Consider the following 7,381-nt stretch of genomic DNA (forward strand, 5'->3'; position numbering starts at 1 on the left):
GGGTCGGAAACTTTTGCCCTCTCCAAACGGATTAGCTGGATCCGCCCCTGACGTCATGTGCCGTAAAACATACAGGACTCTGGACTTACTAAAGTGGAGACAGGGTTAACATCAAGTTGATATCAAAACATACGGTTGAAAATGTTTTTGAAATAAATATAAAGATTGTAGGTCCTATATGAATAAGCCCTATATAAGGGCATTCAAGGTCATCTGAGGTCATCAACGCTAACTAACAAGGTCATGTCCTCAACCTTGGCTTGCCTCGTCGATGAGCCTTGCTCAGACTTACAATTGCTTTTACAGATACGATTACAAATTTACGATACCTAAATGCTCGTGCATTCATAGCTAGAATATGACACAATATTTGTATATTTTTCGTGACACTTGTGACGTCATAAACAAGTACATAAGCATCTGGTCCGACACATTTTGCACCTTAAATGATCGTTAGTCTCCAACGTTTCGTTTGAGCCCAAAAACACGTCTGTATCTCATATAGTTTCTTAGTTACGAGCCCTGGCCAGTTTTGATCCTGAGTTAAAACATAGTACCACGCCTCAGTCTCTTGCTCCAGGATGGACGGGCATTTCTTCCCATGCGGAATTCGGGAAGCTCCCCTTGGATGTCACGCCCGTAGCCGGGTGCGGTGTTAAAGGAAAAGGGCCAGCTTTAACATGGGGATTGAAACTGAGATAGCCATCTTGTAGCCCGTGTCCGAAAACCTGTCTGTCAACCTCCTTATGGCCGATTTCGGCCTCCATTCGTAGTTATCGGCAATTTTTAAAGAAAATACGCCAGGAATGCGTTCTTATCCCAGGAATGCGTTCTTATCCGACAATACAGCCACCCGCGGCGAGGCTTTGGTTTTTTACCAATCAGCTCCAACCAGCTCAGCTTTAACCAATCAGCTTATCTGACACGATCCGACGAGTCTGTCTTCTGAACGCTGATTGGCTTGAGTATGACGTCATCGCTATGCCATCATACAGTAGGTGCCGTAGAGAGTATCAACATAGTAGGTACCAATATGTTAAAAAGTTTTAAATACTTTTTCGCGAATTGTGCACTTTTGGCACCAGTTTTAAAAAGAAAATGAAAAATAATAATGTCAAAATGAAAAACAACGATATCTTCATATTTCACGAAGGTGGCCCTTTTCCTTTAAGGGGCTGGGTGGCCGCCCAGACCAGTGCTCCTATTATCCCCACAAAAGACCCTAATTCCTATTATCCTCCCGGCGGCCGGCTCCGCAATGGTCTCATAAGACCAAAAGAGCCTGAACTAACAAAACAGACAAACAAACGAGATTTAGCAACGTAATATCGTTGATCTCAGCTTTCCTCTTCACCATGCAGTGTGGCTGTATTTCGAAATTGGGTAGGTACCTACTCGCGTTGCACATTTTTTGCTTCGCTATTCTCAATCTTGGCCCTGGAGACCTGTAATATTCTGACAATCAAAAGCCCACTATTAGATCATATAAGCCAAAATTTAACTGGCTAAACATCTGTTGTTTCACTTTAACCAAATATTTTCAAGGAGGAAAACGCTCAAATGAGACAGCACTGAGTACCTACACGTTTCAGTGCTTCAAGCACCGTCAAAGTCAGTGTGTCAACTTTCAAAGAAACTAGATGGCCATGATTGCGCGATAACTGTACGTTTCGATAGATATTGTTGATGAGGGCTTATATATAAGTAGGGGTGAATTCGGCTGTTACTTCATTAAACTGTATGGTACGCATGTACGGCTTTTCGAGGAGCGCTGTAGATCCGAATGTTGGGAATTTGAATTATTTAAGAAAAACGGCCGCCCGCCGACAAACGCAAACACCGCAAAAAACGCGCAAAATGGACGCCCGAAACACCAACGCAAATCTCGCAAAAAGAAAATAAAAAAACTCAAGCGCACGACCGCCGCAAACCGCAAACAACACCGCAAATGCCGCAAAAAAAAATGAAAACTGCCCGCATCGCAAGCACGACCGCCGCCAACCGCAAACGCCTCCAAAAATCGTGGTGAGATTACGGTTAGTTAGTTTTAGGTGGAAATTGTTGAACTGCATGACACAGTATTTTTACTAAAAACGAGTTTCTCTATAGAATGATGTTATATTATAGGAATCAACTGATGTCTGAACCGGGACAGATGAGAAATGTGACCGGGGGTGCACCCTCCCCCCATCCCCCACCTACCCCGTCCACCGCATTGGCGCCGTGGCCGTCCATAACCAAAAACATGTTAAGTTTTGGCAATCAACCAAAATATTTAATGTAAAGTAACGATAATTATTTTTAATTTCCAGCATGGGTGCATTCCGCGGTAATCCTACCAAAACCCTACGGCAACTCGCTGCATTGATAAGGACAAGGTATAAAGCTGTGCTGTGCTTTATGACAAGCGTACAGAAAGACAAATGTATAAAAGTGGGTGGTTGTACTCACCAAAGAAGAAAACGGCGCCACCCCTCTCAATTCGATCGTGCTTTGACCTGAACTGCCTCCCATGTTTCAGCACCCGTTATTAATTGTAACACTACCGCTGCCACAATCATTGCGCTGATCAAGTACGCAATAAGCACACTACCGCTAGATCACTTCCCTCGCCCCGCACACACAGAACACAACTGACCGAGAACGCAGACGCACCGACTACCGAGCCACCGGAGCCGCTACGTTCACATGAGACGGCCGCCGGCCTCCCCCCCTCCCCCCCCCCCTCCCTCGGAGACGGCCGGCCGTCCGACCAATCAGCACGCAGGAACGAGAGGCGTCGCCGGCGGGCAGAGCGCGGGGGTGCCCCCGGGCTGGGAAGCCTACGAGCTTCTCACGGCTGCCAAGGGAATGTCCCCGGGCTGGGAAGCTCCCGAGATTTCCACGGCTGATGAAAACGTGCTAGGTGGTGGTCTGGATGATGTGTTTCCTATGAGGATGCTAACTTTATCAGAGGAAGGATTTACGTAAAATTTTGAAGTAACAGGGATTAACAATCATCCGAGTTCCGAGCATGTTTTAATACATATTTACTTTACGGATGTTAAGATTCGGACTTGCAAGCTTAATCTGCAAAGAAGTAGCAATATCAATACAGTTTTGAAAGCAGGTGATTGAAAAGTGTTCTTGAAATGGTTTCGGAGTCCGGCTGGAGTCGACAAGATCCCTGTTCTACAGTCATATCTAGGGTTTATGAGCGCAAGTCCAGTTCCTGTACGGGCTGTCGCCGTCCGGCTGTCAGTTGCCGTCACTGCCCATTGTCACTGACAACTGCTTCCACTCCGAGCTCCTGAAAATGTCGAGTGAGTAAAGGGCTGTGATTTTTTCGGAGGTATTCGTTAGCCGATTCCCGCCTTTAGTTTAAGTAGACGTGTGCGCGACCTCTATCAGTAATCACTCCCTGTCCTGTCCAATCTCCCTCAGTTATCACTGTCTGTCCCCGCCATTAGTTACCGCCCCCACCCTCACCCAATGTCCCTCAGTAATCGTACCAAATGTGTCCAAATGTAGTCGTACAAAATGTGACCAAAATAAGTGTGTTCGATAACCTTTGTCAAACGGCCTGTTTCCACCACTCTGGATCTGCATTCTGGGACATGACTATGATGTGCTGCAAACTGCCTTATGAACATGTTAACGGTTTAATTTTCCAAATTTCTTCCGGGTGGCGTTGGAACCAGAGTTTTCTAGTTGACGGCCTTGCTCGTAAACCATCCTCTAAGCCACGGTTCCACGGTATCGGATGCTCGGCCGGTGCTAGCGGTTCCTCCGGCGCCGTGCCTGGCGTCGCCCCTGCCCACAGGGACGCGGCGGCGTGTCCCGTGGCAGAGGCACGGCAGTCGGCCGACGACCGGCCGGGCGGCGGGTGGGGCGCCGGGAGTCGCTGCTCCGGTCTGCGCCAGTCGAGACTCCGGTCCGGAGAAGGAGCCGTTTTCGGTAGCTGTTGTTATAGTTTCCGGCAGACCTCTGCTCCTCAGTGTGTCCCTGTTTGGTCACCTGATGACTGGACAGCGGTGTTCCGGGCTCGGCTTCGGGTAGTGCCGCTCACAGTCGCCCAGACACGGTGACTGGTGACGTGGTGACTAGGAACAGCCGAGTCGCGTCCCTGTACGATCACTCAGTATGTGACTCGGGAGCAGCCGAGTCACTCTGCTCCCACTTAGCATGACTCGGGAACAGCTGAGTCGCGTCTATGCGCGCTCACTCAGTATCCTTCCGGCGTCTTCCTGAAAGAAAGAAAAATGAGGTAGCGAGACGGTGAGACACCAATGAGAGAAAACGTTCCTTTATTTCACGATAAGCCTCAATCAAGTTCCAAAGCGTCCTGAGCTGAATCCGCCGACAGGCCAGGAACAGCTCAAAATTGGGTTTTCCGACATAAGTCAGGGAGTCAGGGAGGAGAATGTTCATCTACCGGGGGGCCCGAGCATATAATGCCCTACCACCCTCCGTACGGGACGGACGCACCGCGGCTTTCAAAAACGCGTTGCGGATACACATGGGTCAGGCGCGGCAGATGCAGGTGTGAGCGTGCTCGTGTGTACTTACTGTGGTACCTATTAGCATTCGTTCATTGGGTTAGTTGCATTTTGCATTGTTTTATGTCGTATTAGTGTCGTGTGTGTATGCCTTTTATCCCACAACTGACGTAACCACATGAAAAGCCGGTGTATGTCTACCTGGATGAGCTTGAAATACATTCTGAATTCTGAATTCTAAGGCTGCTAGTCTACCACAAAATATCGAAGGTATTTATCGAAAGACACATTCGGTTCGGGTTAAATGTTCAGATAGTTTATCGTATTTCCACTTCAAGATCATCTCCCGACATGGTATGTAAGAAGTCTAGGTATGCAATTTTCCACCATCTCGCATCAATCAAATGATAATGAGTCAGACCACTCAGAACGTGAACTCTCCCCCGTCACTTACCAAGGCAAGTGACGGAACGGTCTTCAATGATCAAAAGTCACCCAAAAGGGCAACTTATGATCCGCTTCCCGCTCAAGAGAGTTCACCACAACTCCTCATCGTGGTTTGAGACACGCGAAATTTCGAATGAAAGATCGCGATAAAACCTATAGAAATGATCCTGTAGAAGTAAGGTCTTGGTTTCGCCGCTTTCTTTCTTTCTTTTGTTGGTTAGGTGCTTCGGTCCGTTGGACCATTACGCACCGCTGTGTTTACAAGTCGAGTTAAGTTAACTGAATGAAGAGACTAGTGAACCTAAAGACGATGAAGAAGATCCGTTTTAAGAAGAAAAGAGAAGAGAAGTTGTAGTATTGCAGGATGATCGTCTCCAAGAATGGTGGGTAAAGTCATTTGAACGTTATGTGCCCGGCAGTAATCATTGATTTGTTTACGATCTGCGTGATATTTACGACAATGTAATAAAAAGTGTTCGATTGTAAGAGGAGACCTACAGGAAGAACAAGTAGGCCTTGGTTGTCGATTGAATATGTGAGAATGAGTGAAGTAAGTATGCCCGATTCGTAATCTTGCCAAAACCTTTTCTTCCCTTCTGGAATTTCGACATGATGATGACCAATGTTTTATATATGGTTTGATACGATGGAGATGTGTGCCGATACCTTCGGTGTCCCAACTGTTTTGCCAGAAGTGGTGACAATGTTGTTTTATGGAGGCTCGAATATTGTTGGAGGTATAGGGAATCATGGTTATATCCTGAATCGCCAGGGCTTGCTTGGCATATTTGTCTGCTTTTTCATTACCAAAAATGCCACTGTGTCCAGGTATCCATAAAATTTTTATTTGAACTCCACCCTCGATAAGTTGTTGGTGTAAAGTAAGTATGTTTAAACTGATATGTTGCGACGTATCAGGGTGCATAAGACTTAGAACTGCTGATTTGGAATCGGAACATATGCATGCCATTTGAATATGATGCTCGTGAATAAGTTTGAGTGCGAGGAAAATTGCGTGCAGCTCAGCAGAGTAAACAGAAATATCGTTTTGTACCCTCACAAGTGTTCGTGGATATTCTGGAGCGAATATACCTATGCCGACCGCGTCGTTTTGTTTCGAGGCATCTGTATAAACAAAATTGTAACGAGCATGAGACGCCTGAAAACTAAGAAAGGATTGCTGTACTTCGCCGTGAGAAAGAGAGCCCTTGTTGGTCGTAAACAAGAAAGAAGCCGAAAGTGGATGAGCCGTCCAAGGCGATATTGCACAGTGCGGTAGTGGTGTCACATGAGGTAATTCGTAACCTAAATCATTCTGATATTTTCTTATTCGTGAGGCCAAAGTAAGCCCCGTCCTTCTCTCGCACCTACCGAGATAGCTGAAATGCAGCCTCGGAAGAATTGATATGGCTAGATGAGCTGCATGAGACTGTAAGTGCTGTATTTTTGAGTAATATCGTAGAGACAGATCAATTCTTCTTATGTGTAAGGGGGTAATGTTTGCTTCTACTTGAAGGGATGATATGGGCGAAGTTTTCATTGCACCCAGGGCTAACCTCAAAAATTGTTTTGGACAGCTTCTAGCTTGACCAAACTGGATTTACAACCTCCTGCGTACATGACTGCCCCATACTCAATAATGGGTAAAACAATGCTTTTATACAATCTTAGAAGTACCGAGCAATCTGCCCCCGCTGGGGTACTAGTCAGACAGCGGAACAGATTTAACCTTTTCTTGCATTTTGTTTGAACGTGTTTGACATGATGTGCCATTGACAATCTGGGGTCCAAGACGACTCCCAAGAACTTGAAAGTTTTTACGAGTGGAATTGGCGTCCCGTTCAAGGTAGGGAGAGAAGATGGCTGTATATTGTTGTGTTTGGAAAAAATCATAAAAACCATAAAAACCAACCGCCATATCAGCCGACCGGATGAGGTGAGCCCAGAGCGCTGATTGGTCCATTGAACCTATGACTTTACTATATAAGAGGAGACTGAGGGCGGAATCTTGACCTCCGCTTGGTTCCGGGGCCGGTACACCTCCATCCTCAGCAGGCCGCCGTGCCATATGAGCGCCATCATGTGGATGTTGATGTTCGGGAGGTTCACTATCCAGTTGAGCAGAGCCACTCTGGTAGGGAAGTTCGTTATGTTCGTGAGGTAGAGGTTCCATTTCTTGTTCGTATTCCTCCCAGCCCTGTCCCTCTGGGAAGCTGGCAGGGCTGATATGGCTATTGCTGGAGAAGTCAGTAGTGTTTCCGGCGCTTTCTGGTGGCGTGTCCATTGGCTGACGGAGTTCACCGGATTCTCGTCGCTGGTGCTGAACACGAAGACGTAATCACGTTGATAGATCCGATGTCCTCCCGTGGGATGTCTCACGAAAGCCTCTCGTTGCATCTGGCGGAGGAGGTGATGCGAGGTGTCAGGGGTTTATAGTAGCTGATGAGTGAGTAACA

General features: G+C 46.9%; 1 non-coding gene across 1 annotated transcript; it reads right to left on the reverse strand.

Annotated features, from left to right (window-relative positions):
* Positions 1-4,897: 4,897 nt before the first annotated feature.
* Positions 4,898-5,110, reverse strand: LOC122387350. Its single transcript, XR_006257558.1, has one exon. It is a non-coding gene; the product is annotated as a small nucleolar RNA U3 (small nucleolar RNA).
* Positions 5,111-7,381: the final 2,271 nt, after the last annotated feature.

This window comes from Amphibalanus amphitrite, unplaced genomic scaffold, assembly GCF_019059575.1.
Source record: "Amphibalanus amphitrite isolate SeventyFive unplaced genomic scaffold, NRLGWU_Aamphi_draft 000283F_arrow, whole genome shotgun sequence".
Lineage (NCBI taxonomy): Eukaryota > Metazoa > Arthropoda > Thecostraca > Balanomorpha > Balanidae > Amphibalanus > Amphibalanus amphitrite.